We start from the raw sequence: 17,373 nt of genomic DNA, 5'->3' as shown, positions 1-17,373 counted from the left end.
GCATTCCTATACAACATACACCTAATAGTGCAGATTGCGTGATGCGATCATTTAACCCAAATCTGTGTGACACTGGGGTTCTCCATCCACTTTCACCTTCATCATTAACAGTGAATGTCTGTTAGAGTCATGTTAATGATATCCTGTTGGCCCACACAATACTTATGCTCTGTATTCTTTTCAGATGTGCTATTTTCAAGATTAGATCTGTGGATATCAAGTGCAATAATTCATACTTACTGCAGTTATATATAATAGAATAACCTCCATATCAAGACCTAACCCAAAATATGGTCCCTTTTTCCAGACCATAAGCGTGACCTAAGAATTCATTTTTAATGAGATCACAAATTAACTATAAATCAAACAGTTTCTTTTTAAATTTTTATTTGTAATAACAAGGGCATATATGTAAGGTGTAGAATGTGATATTTTTATATACCTATATGTTTGGAAATGATACTACATTCAAGTTAATTAAAACACCCATCTCCTTTCTTAGGTACCTTTTCCTTTTTCTTTTCCTTAGGCATATGGTGAGAACCCTTAAGGTTTACTCTTAGTACATTTCAGATATACAACACAGTATTACTAACTATACTCACCAAACTGGACGTTGAATTTCTAGAACTTATTCAAGCAATATAACTCAAACATTGCACACTGAACAAAATATCCTCATGGTCCCTCTCCCCACCCTTTGGTTACCACCACACTACTCTCACTTCTATGAATTTGACTTTTTTAGATTCCATATTAAGTGAGATCATGCAATATTTTTCTTTCCCTGTCTGGTTTATCTCACTGAACACAATGTCCTCCAGGTTCATCCATGTCGTTGAAAATGGCATGACTATAACACACACACACATACACTCAGACACATATGTACGCATACATATTACAAAAATTCCTTCAGTCATTCATCTGCAGACAGACACTGAGGCTGTTTCAATATCTATCTTGGCTATCGGGATAATGAAGCAATGTATGCGTGAGTGCAGGTATCTCTTCAAGAAACTGAAGTCACTGGGTTAGGTGCATACCCACAAGTGGGGTGTGGCCCTCATGGCGATTCCAGTTTGAGGGTTTTAAGGATGCTCCAATACTCTGCATAACCACTGTACCGATCTGCATTCCAGCTGTTCATCAGCTCCTTTTCTACACATCCCAGTTAACACTGAGTACCTTTCATCTTTTCTGTTACAGGCATTCTAACAGGTGTGATGTGGTAGCTCATTGTGGTTTTGGTTTTCATTACTCGCATGATTAAATTTGTGATCTTCCTGCTTCAGTCTCCCAAGTGGTTGGGATTATAGGCACGCACCTCACCCCAGCTACTTTTGCTCTTAATATGTTTTGGAAATTGACCCATTGTCTCGTATATGGTATGCAAATATTTTCTGCCAATACATCAGGGACCTTATCATGATGTTGATTATTTCCTTTGTTGAACTGAACTTTTTAGTTTGATGTAGTCCCGTGTATTTTCATTGCTGCCTGTGCATTAGGGTCGTATCTGAAAACTCAGTGCCAAGTCCAGTGTCTATGAGTTTTCTCCCTGTTTACCTCTGGGAGTTTTATGGTTTGAGTTCATGCATCTTTGATGCACTTTGAGCTTATTTTTTTGTGTATACTATAAGGATTTGATTTCACTCTTATACATGTGGATTCCTGTTTTCTCTAACAACATTTGTTGAAGGGTCTATCTTTCCTCCATTATCTATTCTCAGACTCCAGTCAATAATTAATTGACTTCATATGTATGGATTTATTTCTAGGCTTCCTATTGTGTTGTGTAGAACCCTGTGGGGTTTTTTTATGTTTTTATTAGAGCTTTTTGGTTATGCCTAATAGTGAGGTTCTTTTGACATATCCCTAAATGCATGTAACATAATGTGTTCCATCTCAATGCCCAGTACTCCCCTTTCCTGCTCCTCCTCCCTACCTTAACCCCCTTCCTCTACTCCATTGGTTTTCCTTCTATGTAGTCATTGTTTTTAATTGATGCTTTATAGTCTTACATGTATTGTGATGTATTCAAACACGTATATGTTGATCAGTTGGTCACTTTCATTGCACAACTCTTCTCCTCTCCCATCTCTCTTCCCTCCCCCTTCATCCCTATCCTCTATTATGCTGTTCTCTCATCTATTTTCATTAGATTTGTAGTTCCTTGTTTCTGTCTAACTGCTACGTATGAGAGAAAGCATCAACACCTGGTCCAAGTCTGGCTGATTCCCAGTTAGAATGGTAATCACAAATAATACAAATAACAATAAATGGCAGAGAGGATGTGGGGTAAAGATGCGCTCATACATTGTTGTTAGGACTGCAAATTTCTACAACCACTTTGGAAAAGAGTATGGAGATTTCTCAAAAGATGACAAGTGGAACTGCCATGTGGCCAGCTGTCCCACCCCTCCGTGTTCATCCAAAGGAACTGAAATCGGCACACTGTAGTGACACAGGCATTTCAGTGTTTATAACAGTGCAAGCCACAACAGCCAAGCTATGGACCATCCCGGATGGTGGTCAGGAGATGAATGGGTAAAAGAGAATATGGTCTACGTACATATGGAGTTTGATTAAGCCATAAATAAGAACAAAATCATGTCATTTTCTGGTAAACAGATGGAATAGGAGAACATCATGCCAAGTGAAATAAGGCAGGCTCAGACAGTAAAGGTTCGGATGTTTTCTCTCATGTATGTTTGTTTTAATGACAGAACCATCTACTATAGCTTCATAAAGTAATTTGAAATCAAGAATAAATATACTTCATTTGTTGTTTCCCAATTTTACAATCTGTTCTAATGAGTTATACATGACAGTAGAATGTACTTTGACACATCATACATAAGTGGAGTATAACTTCTCAATCTTCTGGGTGTGTATGATGTAGAATCACACTGGTCATGTAGTCATACATGCACATGGGGTACTAACATGTTATTTATTCGCTTCATTTATAACATTATCAGGAATTATATTACATATATCTATAGCAGTTTATTTTACACTATGTTTTTTTATCTTGTTTTGCACTGCAATTCAAGTATTTTGAGTTTAGGTGTCACTTCTTAAAATTATTTTCATTCTCAGTATCTACAATTAAAAACAACAGCAACAAACATAAGAATAAGTTTTAAAAGTAGTTTTTTAGTTTATATTATTTATGAGCCAGCGCTTTAATTACAAATCAAATAAGGCAAAAAGTCCGTCAGGTTTAAACCTATTCATGTAAAATATTCTAAAGATAGCATAAATACTAAGAAGGTTGATTTTATATTCAGTTTCATTAATGAGATACATTTGTTAATGTTAGGTTTGTAAAGAAGTCAGTTATTCAATCTCTCAAACAATTACTTTTAGAGTCATTGGGGTGAGTGTTTATCAGTCTGCAGGTTAGGTAAAGCATTTTGAAAATAGGCTCATTTCTTTCATTTTAATCTAACAGCTGGCCTAACATTTTCAGAATTACTCCTTATTTGGGGACCTTCTAGTTTTTATTTTATGTTATTTTTCCTGTGAAGAATGCCCCATTGTTGACTTTGTAAATGATTTAGTTTTAGTTCCTGAAGCCCAAAGTGAGTGTCTGAGGAAGAAAACACATGCAACTGTTTGTTGATGCGGTTTCCTCGTCTCATCACAAGGCACTAGTTTAGCAGTCTTTCTTCTTGGGATGCAACCAGTGTTTTGCCAAGACAAGAAAAAAAAAAAAATTTACTGAAAATCTGCTCCCGGATGGCAAATGTCTAGAATGAATGCTTTTCCTTTTCTCGCTAGCTCAATTTCAACTTTTCTCAATTTCAAGTTTTCCTGTTCTTTAGGTTTACCTAGTGTTTTTTATAACTTTCCAATTGAGCTGGAATGATAGGATGCATTCATTTGGAACTACTTTAGATGACTGAGACCGGCACTGACAAGAAACCCAGTTGGATTTGTTTTGATCTCCCTAAAACCCCCAAAAGGAACAAAGCAACCTTGGACAGATGTTCCCAAAGTTACTGATTTCTTTCTTTCTTCCTTTCCAGTGGAGAAGCCAACAGAATGTCAGCATCAATTCTCCTTCGCAGTCACACCTGGTTTGCCAGTGTGCATACGTCATCTCTTCCAGTTCTGGGGACGTCTCATTAGGATGAGAGCGCGGTAAAGCTGAGACATTCCAATTTGTGTTGATTGAATGAACTTTCTGAGCAGGGTGGGGAATATTTCATTAGCATAGTGGAGAAGAGCAATTAGATTCAATTAACCACTCAAGGACTGCTTACCCTTTAAAATTAACTAATTCCTCTACCCCTCATTATCTCATCAATAAGATTATTATTGCACATATCTTTTAGTAAATGTAAATAACATTTCTAAAATACTGAAAACATAAAGCCTATGATTTATTAAGTATACCTATATATTTAGTTATTATTTTGTTATCTCTGATTGTTAAAAGATGCATCCATGTATAAAGGGCTTAAGCAGTGTGGATAAAATTCAATTAGGAAAGGACTACATTTGAATATCTCAGGAGATGGATACTGGCAGACAATATTGGAGATGATGATCCATGGGACATTTTAGAGGATTTATGGTGGATCCACCAAGTTAAGCAACAGGTTTCCTCTGAGGAAAGCAGTAAAAACAGATACTATTTTCTTTTAGGGTTAGAAATATAGGCATCATTTCCTAAAAGAAACCTGAAAGGTGAATGAATCTTCACTCGGAATAACAAGTCATTCCTAGTTAATGTAGCATGTTCTTTTTAACCCAAAATATCAATATCAAAAATACTTTTAGGCTCCAAAGCACTACACTGAATTATGGAACAAATTATGTGTATTTATTTCAGCGGAGAAAGCATAAACCTAGAACCTTAAAGAACACTACAAAATTGGACACAGGAGCAGAATATGCTGGAAACTGCATAGGAGACACTGGCGAAATTCCAAGCCTGCAGGAGAGGCCCTCTGAGCTACCTGCAAGGGTGTAGGGCAGGGCAGGTAGGTGAGCCTGAGCTGCTTGAAGAGACTGTATTGAGTAACACATAGAATCTTGAGGATCTCTCAGCACAGGAAAAGGAAACACTTAACTCTGAAACACCACCACCAGGAGAATGAGTTGTTCACTGACTCAGGTTCCCTGTGGGGGTGTGAGCACGTCCTGTCGGAGGGACGGGCTAGCTACAAAATAAAAGCTATGAAATGTATATATCAGAAATAAAGACAGAAGGCAAAAACATCTTAAGAGCAGAGGCATGACCAGTTGGGCCCTCCAGAAGGGTCTGGTTCTAACAAAGGAAGGAGCCAACCCTTGCTGTATTTATAGAGGTACAGATCAAAAAGGACCCATAGAAGCTTTTTTGAGAAAAACAAGATAAGAGTGGGGGTAAGCAGGCCATTTGATGCTAGGGGGTCACTCCCATCTCTGGTGCCTGTACCTGGGAGGTGAGCTAATGCAGGATACCATGGGACTCAGGCATTCTAGAACAGTGGCCCTCCGACTGTGAGTTCCTGAGGCCAGGCATGCTGGTTAATGGCTCAAACTTCACCCGGTTCTCCTACGAGTCATGGACGGCTCCCTGCATTGTTCACTGTGAAAGCTGAATTATGTATGTTCCTCAGTACAAGGAAGCTTAAGTCCTGGGTGAGAAGAAGGGCACCCTCCATTCAACCACGGATGTGTATAGTCATTCAACACGTATTTACTGATTCCCTGACCGTGTCCTGAGAGTGCACGCAGGGAACAGAAGCAGAAGCCTCACTCCTGGGAGCTCAGATTTCAATGCGGAGAGACCAGTAATGACCAGATATTTCATAAAGTGCGAGATGATTCCTAGTGCCCTCTGTTAAAAAATAACATGAGGTAAGTGCTGAGTCGGTGTTTTTGAGAGACTTGTAAGGAAAATCCATCTGCTACAGTGAAATTGGGCAGAAACTTAAGTGGACAAAGTTATTTTTAGGAATGAAGGAACCCCAAAATTATTCTGACGGCTCTTGAACTGAAGAGAGAAGGGGCGCAGTGGCAATTCACGGGTGGAGATGAGTGGGGCATGGGACTTCCAGTCCAAGCAGACTCCGAGGGTCTGTGTAGCTTCTTCTGAATGAGATAAATGACTGAGTGGGACTCAGGGAGATTGTCCTCCCTAAGATGTGGGTGCCTCCTTCAATCCTTAGAGGACCTGGACAGAAAAAAATAGAAGGGGAAGGAAGTGTTGACCCCAGTCTTGCTGCCTGTTAAGTGGGAACCAGTCTTATGCCCTTGAGCTGTGTTTACACCAACGGGTTCCCTGGTTCTTAGGCCTTTGGTCTGAGGCCGGAATCACACCATCGGCCTCCCTCGATCCCCAGCTTGCTGACTTCAGACTTTCTCAGCTTGCCACACTGTATAAGCCGATTCCTCACAATAGGCCAATAATTAAAATAAATACATTTTCACCCATACATTAATCATGTTGTCGTGAACAGTGGCAACGAAGACAATGCCGCATGAGGGTGAAGCAAGTCTCTAAAATCTAACCAGTGGGACACCCTTAGCTGTTCACTGCTCATTTGGAGATACTTATCTGATTTTTATTCCACCTGTACTTTTACATATAAATGTGCACGATCTCATACTTTCAGTTTTCCATCTGCATGCCATATTTTTATGTCTGACCTAAAGTCTGTTTTTATGAAGTGAAATGTATCTGGTTTTTTTATGTATTTTTTTATTATGAAAGTACAACCAAGAATGGGGAAAGGTAAGATGAGCTATATATATTCATATTTGAAAATTTGGTACCACTTATAACATCTAGTGTTCATGATAAAATAATTACTTACTAACATGGCAAATGTGTTTTCTATTAACTAGAATAAATACAAGTAGTTTATCCATAGGCTAGTCTCTTGCAGATTTTTCTAATTATTTTAACAATTAAAACTTTACTATAGTTAAAATACAGTAAAATACACTTAAATTTACATAAAGCTAGATATAGGGGTTTCAGTAATTTTCTGTCTCTAACAAGCATATTCTTTCCCATGAGATTGAAATGGCACATTTTGTGTAGGTGAGATAGGTATAGTCTGTATTTTTTTCTTTCATTTGCAATAGTTCAAAAATAGATTTTGTAGGATGTTATAAGTCGAGCTTCAGCTGAAACTTTAAATAAACAACAGATTTTTTCATAGCAAGTTTTGTATTCCTTTTAATCATAGGAGACTATTCCAGTCATCTAGCCATATGATTTCAGGGTCAACAGCAAAACTATTAGAGAAAGAAATGCAGTACTTGTCCCACAGAGGATAATCTTCAGGGATGTGATTTTAATTTAAGGTATCTGATAATCTGTTTTTTTTTTTTTTATTGTAAACAAATGGGATCCATGTTGTTTCTCTGTTTGTACATGGCGTAAAGGCATACCATTTGTGTAATCATAAATTTACATAGGGTAATGTTTGATTCATTCTGTTATTTTTTCCCTTCCCCCCACCCCTCCCACCCCTCCCACCCCTCCCTTCCCTCCATACAGTCCTTCCCCCCTCCATTCTTGCCCCCCTCCCTAACCCTATTCCTAACCCTAACCCTAACCCCTCCCACCCCCCATTATGTGTCATCATCCACTTATTGATAATCTGTTTTTTATTCAGCATCATACATACAGTGTCCTGCTCAGAGTGAAAACTACTATTTTATAGTTATTAGAATGACTAAATTATGTTCATCATCTACATTCATTATATGCTCTGAACTGTATTATTTTGTACGGTATAAATATGAAGTGGGCAGAAGATTCTTTTCCCTTTGCTGAACAGAAGTATCCACACAAAAAGCTTCAGAAAATAAACATGACTCCGTAACAATGAGAAATATATGGTTTGCACAATTGGAATTTTATAGTAAAGTAGAGAAAACAGCTCTTTGAAAATGTCATGAATATTTTGATCTCATGGAGGAAAGCGAGAGCAATTCTCTACTTTCTTGTGTTGTCCGTGTGTTTTCCCTAGTGACTGCATTATGGACAGAGGAAGAGGAAATGCCGGAGAATTAGCCTGCACTGGACACTTTTAATTGTACCTTCAAATATGTATGATTGGCATTCAATGGAACGTGTACATATTAATTATTCATTGCTTTCAATAGAAAAAGAACAAATTTTGCCCAGTAAAAGACAGTTCTCAGATAAATGATGATTTCATTTAGAGTTAAAATTCTAACAGAGATCTACAAGCAAAAGGTTCTCGAACACTTCCTCCACACCTTTGAAAACCATTTTTACAATCTTCATATCTACTCTTTTTTATTTTTGTGATACTGGGGATTGAACCCACGGATGCTCTACCGCTGAGATTCACCCCCAGAACTTTTGTTTTAACCTCTTATATATGACTCATTCTATCTTTTCCTTTTCTTCTTATTTTTTTTTGATTCATTGTACATAATTTTTTATTTTAAGACAGATTTTCAAAGTTGCTAAGGCTGACCTCAAACTTGTGATTCTCCTACCTCTCCCAATTCCTTGGGATTATAGGCATGTGACACCGTGTCCAGCCTTGTTATCTTTAACAAAGAAATTCATTAAGTAAACCTATAACTGTTTAATTAGTACTTTTCCTGGGCCATGTAAAGAAAATATGAGAGAAACATTGCATAAATTTAAGTAAAAATGAATGAATTCACTAGAATACATACAAATATTTTTTCCATAGGCTTTTCTTATCTAGATTTTTCTGATTATCTCAACAGTTAAAGCTGAAACATCTTGTGGGATTTGAAATAATTTTCTATTTATCACTAAACATAAATAAAAAAGAGTAACTTCTCTTTTGACATTTAAAGACTTCAAGAAACAGAGAAATCCACTGAAGCATAACTATTTTTTAAATTATTTTTTATTTATACAGACTGCATTTTGATTCATTGTACACAAATGGGGTACAAATTTTTGTTTCTCTGGTTGTGCATGATGTAGATTCATACTACTCATGTAATCATACATGTACATAGGGTAATGTCTGTCTCATTCCACCATTTTTCATACCCTCCCTCCTCCCTCCCATTTCCCTCTACATAATCTAAATTTCCTCCATTCTTCTTTCAACCCCGCACCTCCAACCCCCATTATATATCATCATCCACTTATAAGGGAAAACATTTGGCCTTTGGTTTTTTGGGATTGGCTTATTTCACTTGGCATGATATTCTCCAATTCCATTCATTTATCTGCAAATGCCATAATATTATTATTCTTCATGACTGAATAATATTCCATTGTGCATATATACCATAGTTTCTTTATCCATTCATCTGTTAAACGGCATCTACATTGATTCCACAATCTAGCTATTGTGAATTGAGCTGCTACAAACATAGCTATTTATTTACACCTATGCAATATACCTATGTGCATTGTTAGACTGTCTTTTGAGACACGTATATTCAAAAACATACAATTTTAAAATTGATGTTTAGCTGATACATTGAAACACAAAAGTTGTGCATATTAAGTGGCTACCGTGCAGTGTGTCAATAACTGTAGATGTGTTATAATCAGGTGAACCCGACCTCTCTACTCAAACATTACCCACCTCTTTACGGCAAAACCATTAAAAATCTCTTCTCTACCTTTCTGAGATACACAGTGCGCAGTCACTTTCTGCGCAGTATCACACCATGACTTCTTTCTGTGGTTATGGTTTGGAGCTGGAATCTGTCCCCAGAGCGTGTGTGCTGAAGGTGTGGTGCTCGCTGCAGTGTTTAGAGCTCTGGGAGTGATTTTGTGCAGAGGCCCGACCTCCGCAGGGCTTACTCCACTGAAGGAGTCACACTTCTTCCGGCTCCAGGGGGCGGTAAGAGCCTGAGGAGGCGCGGCCTAGTTGGAGGAAGCGGGCTGTTAGGGCATTCCCTCGAAAGGCCCATTCCCACCTCTCCCCCTCCACCTCTCTCTCTCTCTCTCTCTCTCTCTCTCTCTCTCTCTCTCTCTCTCTCTCTCTCTCTCTCTCTCTCTCTCTTTCTCTCTCTTTCTCTCCACAGCCTCTGGCAGCCATGAGGAAGTGAGCAGCTTTTCTCCACCATGCCCTTCCACACCAAGGTGTACTGCCCCATTGTAGGCCCAGAAACAATGAAATCAAACGATCATGGACTGAAACCTCTGAAGTGGTGAGCCAAAATAAATTTTCCTTCCTTTAAGTAGATACTCTCAGGTGTTTTGCCACAGCAGTTTAAGCTAACTTACGCAGTTCTTCACAAACGCAGCTTAGAACCATGGGTCAACCTATCCCCACGGTCTCCCCTCCCCACTCTCCCTGGTTTCTGATAACCATCCTTCTATTCTGAAATTGTCTGAGGTCACCCTTTCTAGATTCAACATGTAAGTAAGATCATGCAGTACTCACCTTTCTATGCCTGACACACTTCACTTAACATGTTGAACTCCTGTTTCATCTACCTTGTCACAAATAACAGGAGATTACTCCTTTTATGACTCAATAATATTCCATTATGGAAACACACCACATTTTCTTTATCCATTTATCAGTTGATGGATGCTTTGTTTCTATTTCTTGGTTATTGTGAATAGTGCTGCAATGAAACTTTAGAATACAGATGTCTCAGATGAATTGATAAAGAACATATGGTATATATACACAGTGGAATATTACTCAGCCTTAAAAGAAGAATGAAATGATGGCATTTACTGGTAAATGGATGGAGCTGGAGAATATCATGCGAAATAAGCCAACCTCCAAATATCAGGTGAAATAAGCCAACCTCAAAACACCAAAGGCCAAATATTTTCTATGATATACAGATGCTAACTCACAAGAGGGCAGGGGGGATAGGGAGGATAGGGAGATTTACTTTAGATTAGGTAGAGGGGAGTCAAGGGAGGGAAGGGGAATTGGGGTAAGAAGGTGAGTAGAATGAATCAGACATTATTACCCTATGTACATATTTGACTACACAACTGGTGTGATTCTACATCATGTATAACCCAAAAAATGAGAAAGTATACTCTATTTATTTATGACGTATCAGAGTACACTCTACTATCATGTATAACTAATTAGAACAAATTTAAAAAGAAAATACAGGTGTCTCTTTGACATACTCATTTTATTTTCTTTGGATATATACCCAACAGAGACTGCTGAATCCTATGGTAATTCTATTTTTAACTTTTTTAGAAACCTCCACACTATTTTGTGTGAAGGCTTTACTAACTTGCTTTCCTACCAAAAGCTTGCAAGGGTTCCTTTACCTCCAGATTCTCATCAGCCTTTGTTATCTTTTCTCTGTTTCATAAGAATCATTCTTATTAAAGAGAGGTGATGTCTCATTGAGATTTGAATTTCATTTCTCTGAAGGCTAGAGAAAAAAATTAGAAAAAGGTTGAGCATTTTTCACACACCCATTGGCCATTTGTGGATCTTCTTTTGAGAAATGTCTTTTTACATTTACTGCCCACTTTTTATTTTGGTTATTTGAGATTTTTAAGAAAATTTTGGAGTTCCTTATCTATTCTAGTTATCAACTCCTTGTCCGAGGTATAGTTTGCAAATATTTCCTCCCCTTCTGTATGTTGTCTCTTCATTCTGATTATAGTTTTCTTCCTGTGTAGAGCTTTTTAGATGGGTATAAACCCAGTTGTCTGTTTGTTTTTATTTCCTAGGATTCAGGTTCAAATAAAACAAAACACCAGGCAAAAAAACAATGGACTCATTCTTAGGTCCCAAAACATTTCTTTATTTTTCTTTCTACTGGGGGTTTCATTGTTTTTGGTGTTACATTTAAATTTTTAATTCGTTCTGGCTTGATTTTTTTTGTAAATGGTGAGAGAAACAGGTCTAGTTTTATTCTCCTGCATGTGGATACACAACTTTTGCAACACCATTTATTGAAGAAACTGTCCTTTCTCCAGTGTGTTCTTTGTACCTTTGTTGAAAATCATTTCTTTCTGTTGAAAACCATTTCACAACATATCAGTATTTTTACTATGATTCTTAACTTCTCTCTTGCAGCAACTGATAGACAACTAGCGCCAACTATGAAATACCGTTATTTTTTACTTTTACTTTTGCTCTCCCAAGGACACAAAAATTAGCTACTCGCGTCTTTTTCCTTCCAGTCTTCCCTATGTTGTAGAATTCCCATTTTACTCCACAACTTAAATAACTTTTAGAGTGTTTAATTTGTTGCTGAAAATCCAGAGAATCACTTCCCATTCATTGATTTATCTTTGCCTAGATCTATCTCAACTTGTTTAATTAAATCCACTTTCCACATCTAAAAGTAAAAATATAATAATTTTACAACTACGATACTGTATGAAAAATATTACAAAGTCTAAGAAGGATAAATTTCAAAAGAGTGCACATTTGATCAATAATAACTATCAGATCTGATGCTGCTCTAAAGAATTACTCAAATCCTGCAGCTGGTATCAGCACCGAGGTCCTGAGGACAGGATTCATGCAGGTACTAATTGTGCATCTGAACTTGAAGATATGGACTTTGTAATGCATTTAGAACTAAAGATTAAAAAAAAATAAAGTAATTTAACTGAAGATAGTAAATTAAAAATAGTATAAGACAAATAAATTATGCATTTAATGTAAGTTCTGAATCTCATGTTATTCTTAACTAAAGCCCTATTATGTTTCCAGTTTTTATAAGGGCAATTTGAATGACAGCTAGTTTCTTCAAAGATATTTTGAAGACCAGAAATCAGAGTGATAATAACTTCAATCACTGAAAGAAAAAATATAAAAAATGTTGAGTCATATTGACTAGCCAGCATAAGGTTTTTCAAAAATGCAGATAAGACTTTTACATATAAAGCAAAACTAAGCAAGTTTGTCACCTGCAGGTTTGACCTTAATGTGACTAAAGGAAATTAATCACATCAAAGGAAGATGACACCAGAAGGAAGCCAGGAACTTCAGCAGAAACAGAGACAACTGGGCCGAGTAAGTAAGGTATAAAGGCAAAAGGCTATATTTTACCATAATTTCTCCACACTATGATTTAAAGAAAAAGCATAGCATTGTATTGTGAGGTTTATAGTATATTTATCAACTATATCTAAAAGTAAATAAAAAAGGAAAAGTTTGCCAAAATTACTTTGTAAAGCTCTTAAAATGTATATATTGTGAGAAGATATTAACTCTAGGAAAATAATAAACAATGTTAGAAATATATACTTTCATCATAAGAGCAAGAATTAAAGAAATACAAAAATGTAGAATACATATCTAGTGAAAAAATTAAAAATTAAAATGGATTGCTCAAATTTTAAGAGGTAAGAAAGGAGGAAACACACTAAAGTATTTAAAATTTTTAAAAAAGGGGGACAAAGGGAAAATAAATAATAAAATGTTAAAGCATACCAATAATACACTTAGTGTTAATGGTCTAGAAAGCAGATATAGTCAGAATGGATGAAAATGTAATAGCCAACTACACATTGACTACATGAAATGCATTTTAAATATAAAAGAAATGGATAAAAGGCTAAAAGAAATGGATATTAAAAGCATGTTGTGCAATTATAAGAAGGTTGGAGTGACTACTTTAATACCTACGTTGTCAAAAGGTATTCTGAAGTTGCTGGAAGCACAAATCCCGCTGGCCAATGTTACTAGAAAATTCATGAGACCTATTGTAACAAAAGCAGAAAAGTCTTCAAAATGGTGCTGCAAAATTAATCCATAAAATGTGAAAGAATATACTTCTAAATAATCTACCATATAACAAAGGAAACTAAAAACGTTTATGAACTGAAATAGAGAGCAACTAGAGCATATTGAAAGTGGCTGAATTCAGCTAAGACTGTGTTTTCTAGGATGTTGATCTTCTAGATGCTTACGATAGATTAGAAGATCTAAAATAAATGACCTAAATTTCCATCCTAAGGAGATAAGAAAGGCTATGAAATTAAAATCAAAACAAATTGAGCAAAGAATAATAATGAATAAGGATGTATAAAATAGACAATGGAGAAATTTTAAAACACATTTTTAGAAAAAAAATTTATATAAGAGCTCCAACTAGACCAATAAAAGGAGAATTATAAATATGAGAAATAAAAAAATTACTCAATAATTTGGAAAGAGCAGTTTGTAAATTCTTCATCACACCACCTCCAGAAAAACAGGTTTCCCTAAAATTACCCATGATTTGGTATTATTTTAGCCTCACACGATACCAAGAAACTCAGAGGGAACTGAAGCGTACAGCTGTCCCCAGACACGGTGGAGAGCAATCGCTGTGCTAGGCGTACTCAACCAAATCAGCATTGCTCAACTCCGGGTGCCATATCTCAGCTCAGCTCCCTGCTCTTTGTAATCCCAAGGTCAGTGAGAGAAATGGGGCATGCCAGAGATCCAGGCTCAAATCTTACATAACACAAGATTCAAGTAGTGTGTCCTTTCTTCCCCTTGCGTTCCATCTTGAGGGTGTCAACATGGCCAGTGTCCTTCCCTTTGTTGGCTTGGTGGGTTCTGATAAGATGAATAGAACATGCAATGTTAGCATCTAATCGGCCCATGAACATTTCTATTCCACCATCTCCAGAACAGTTTGCTTAACAGTGCACTGGTCGAATGTTTTCACTGGTAAATGGATGATGATACATAATGGGGGTGGGGGTTTGGGGGTGAGAGAAGAATGGAGGAACTTTAGATTACATAGAGGGAAATGAGACGGAGTAGGTATGAAAGATGGTGGACTGAGACAGACATCATGACCCTATGTACATGTATGATTACATGAATGGTGTGAATCTACATTGTGTACAACCATAGAAAGGAAATGATGTATCCATTTGTGTACAATGAATCAAAATGCAGTCCATAAAATAAATAATAAAAAATAAAAATAATAATAGTGTACTTGAGAGGAACCTGAGGTGATTTTTCCATCTCATACCCCACCCCACTTCTGCTTTCAAATTTTCTTTCTCTATGGCACCAACATGTATATAAAAAATTCTTATTTTAAAAATATTTCCGCAGTTGATATTCTGGTAGTGGTAAGGTTGGTCTTACCTCAGTGTTCCTCCATTGCTCCCTGGCGTTCTTGACTGAGTCAGGTCAACTTTAACTCTCCCAGCCCCATTGTTAGGGGTTATTTGAAAAATACCTGTCTACCAAAATTCACTGTAAATTATTTTTTTTTAATTTTATTTGTAGATGGACTCATTACCTCTATTTTATTTATTTTTATGTGGTGCTGAGGATCGAATCCAGTGCTTCCCACGTAAGTGCTCCACCACTGAGCCACAACCCCAGCCCCACTCTAAATTCTTGAGACTGGGTCTGTATTCCAACACCCATCATAATAAATACTATCTGTATTCTCCTTACCAAATAAATGCCAACCAGAATTTATTTCCCACCATTAAGAACCTACAGTTTTCAGAACTGATTAGATGGAAAACTAGAAGGAAATAGAATGTAGTGGCATTTTACTCTAAAAAACAAAACGCATTGCCTCTGTGATAGCACAGGTTGATAATGGTAATAGAGGTTGAAGTACAGGTTATCTTTTGTTCAGAAAGAGGCCATCTCCTGCTGGGAAAACTTAACATGCAAATGAGCACACTAAATTCATTGAAAGTTCATCCATAATCTATTCTGAATGCTAACCCAGACTGCTGAGTGATTTTTTGCTCTTTCCTTTTTTATCTACTATATCAAAAGAAGCTCTAAAATTAGCTAACAATTGATATTCCTTAACTTCATTTTCCCCATAATGTGACTAATAAAATATTTAAGCAAACTGTATTATATTTGTATTTCAAATTGCAAGTTAGAAAAATGGCTCTGTAGTATCTTAGAGTTCAAATTAAAAAAAAAAAAAATCCCAATACAGATTCCTAAAGAGAAATGCCAGCACACATTGTAAAACTTGTGCCACAATAATAATTTTTTAAATGAGGTTAAATATCTACAAATGGTAGATATTTCCTAAGCCCAATAGGAAATTGATCATGTTTAAAATTCAAATCATATAGTAGAATTTATGGAAATTTTGTCTTATAACAAAGAAGTGGTATTATTTCAGAAATAAAATTTCTGTGCACATATGTATAAATTTTGGAAAAAAAATACCTTTACCATAAAATGTTAATTCTTTATGATGTGTATTTCCTTGTGAGTTTTCCACTTTTCTGTAGAACCATCAAACTTCAGATTCTTCCTTAAATTTCCCCAGAGACCTTGATGACTCATTTTGTCTCTTGAATGCAAATTTTACAAATAGAATTTCCTGGTTTCCTTCCTTTTTCTTTTATATACTGGCTACATTGTTCATTTACTTAACAGAAAAAGATTTGAATACCTATAAGATATTCTTTCCCCACCTTTTTCCACTGATCACATCAAATAAAAAAATCAGACTTCAACTTTCTGCTTAGCTTTACCTTCAAGTTTCTGCGTGACTGTGGTAAAATTCTAACTGTATAACAAAACTCCGAATTCAAGCAAACAAAATCGATATCACTCTAAGTCTCCACCACTGTCAGAATAATAGTCCAGATTCATAAAGCGACTGCTCGACTCGCTACTTAGAATTCTTCTATTGCCTGTATTACAGATCCTTAATATCAAGGAGATTTACAAGGCATTCCTAGAAATCTATTTTCCCTTAACCCTCCTTTTCCTACGTGCCTGCAGGAACTCTTGTATTCTAACCAAAAGCACAAGTGTCTTTTCCTGGGAAGATCTAACAGTTTTCTGCAGATCCTTGGCTTCTCTCACCTGTTCTATCTGTTTGAAATGCCATCCTAATTTTTTGAAACACTTGTTTCTTATAACTACGGAAAGATTATAGCCACTGACTTTTCACTAACTTTTCGAAAAGGAAATACATTAAATAGGTGGTAACTCTTCTTCCGGGGGGATAGTGAAAGCATTCTCCTGCAATGTATGCTTACATCACCTCTCTGCCTCTAAGAAGCATGCTATCACTTAACTGTTATCATTAAGTGTTCATAACTCCCCTTTAAAACAAGACCTTCTAAATTGTTCACCTTTTGTCTATACTTCATCATCAGATTAAAGGCACTCTTTCTGGTTTCTGAACACATCATAGGGAAGACAGAACTTCCTGTTAAAGCCACAAACCATGCTCCATGTACGTTTCTGACCACCTCTTGCTTTCTTTAGTTATTTGTTGGCATCCTAATTTCCTATGCTAGATTATAAAGTCCTGGGACTAGAGACTTTTCTTATTCACATATGAATTCCTTGAAGAACCTAAAAACTGTGGTTATGCAGGAGAATGTTTTGCAAGCCCTCAAATATTTATTTGTTGAGTAAATGAATAATGTAAAAAGTACATAAAAAGTGAGAAATAACATCAAGAGTTTCACAAATGCATTAACCATCAAAG

The 17,373-nt window shown here is 36.4% G+C and overlaps 1 pseudogene; it reads right to left on the bottom strand.

Annotated features, from left to right (window-relative positions):
• Positions 1–17,373, bottom strand: part of LOC124986956 (heterogeneous nuclear ribonucleoprotein A1-like) — a 45,315-nt pseudogene that overhangs the window by 24,608 nt on the left and 3,334 nt on the right.

Source organism: Sciurus carolinensis, chromosome 6, assembly GCF_902686445.1.
Source record: "Sciurus carolinensis chromosome 6, mSciCar1.2, whole genome shotgun sequence".
In the NCBI taxonomy this organism is placed as follows: Eukaryota; Metazoa; Chordata; class Mammalia; order Rodentia; family Sciuridae; genus Sciurus; species Sciurus carolinensis.
Note: the sequence above shows the minus strand (reverse complement) of the source record. Positions and strands in the feature narration are given on the sequence as shown.